Source organism: Alligator sinensis, unplaced genomic scaffold (genome assembly GCF_000455745.1).
Source record: "Alligator sinensis unplaced genomic scaffold, ASM45574v1 scaffold899_1, whole genome shotgun sequence".
Lineage (NCBI taxonomy): Eukaryota > Metazoa > Chordata > Crocodylia > Alligatoridae > Alligator > Alligator sinensis.
The window spans coordinates 509,246-510,171 of NW_005842614.1; the positions used below are offsets into that span (position 1 = coordinate 509,246).

The window sequence follows — 926 nt, forward strand, 5'->3', positions numbered from 1 at the left end:
GGGGAACAGGGTCTCTCCCGTTCCCCACTGGTCCCCCTTGGTAAGTTTATAGATGGCCACCAGATCCCCTCTCAGCCTTCTCTTGTGGAGGCTGAACAGGTTCAGGTCCCATAGCCTCCCCTCATAGGCCCTGCCTTGCTGCCCCCTGATCATGTGAGTGGCCCTCCTCTGGACCCTCTCCATGCTGTCCACATCCCTCCTGAAGCGCGGCGCCCAGAACTGGACGCAGTACTCCAACTGCAGCCTGACCAGTGTCACATAGAGGGGGAGGATCACCTCCTTGGACCTGCTCGTGATGCATCTGTGGATGCATGACAAGGTGCGGTTGGCCCTACTGACTGCATCCTCACATTGGCAGCCCATGTTCATCTTGGAATCGATAATGACTCCAAGATCCCTTTCTGCCACTCTGCTTTCGAGAAGGGAGTTCCCCAGGCTGTAGGTATGCTGCTGGGTCTTCCTCCCCAGGTACAGTACCTTGCACTTGTCAGTATTGAAAAAGTGATCCCTTGAGGCACTGCTGAGATTTGAACCCAGAATTGCCTGTTTACTAGGCAGGCACTTTAACCAACTAAGCCACAGCACCTCTGATGCAACGGGATCAACACCCACTTTGCTCTGATGCAAAGACCATGAGAGGTGCAAGGTCAGGGAGGATGAGGCCCCTACATGTGAGAGCAGCTGGGCCCATGGTGACCAGGCTTACACAGAGTTGCTAGAGCTCTGCCTCCAAGTGACAATATTAGTGCATCTGCCTTTTGTAAAGGTTCTGCTCAACCCTCCTGTGTCCCTCTCATAGCCCTTGGCTGACTTAATGCAGCAGTCAGAGCCCCCAGTCATGTCTGGCTGCTGTAGCTTTCGGTTGCTTTTTTTTTTCCTCCTCACCATTATCAGGTGTTTTAGGAGCTCTCTGCAGAGGCTACTCC

General features: G+C 53.9%; 1 non-coding gene across 1 annotated transcript; it reads right to left on the reverse strand.

Moving 5' to 3' along the window:
- Positions 1-512: 512 nt before the first annotated feature.
- On the reverse strand, positions 513-586 carry TRNAT-AGU. The gene has a single exon. It is a non-coding gene; the product is annotated as a tRNA-Thr (tRNA).
- Positions 587-926: the final 340 nt, after the last annotated feature.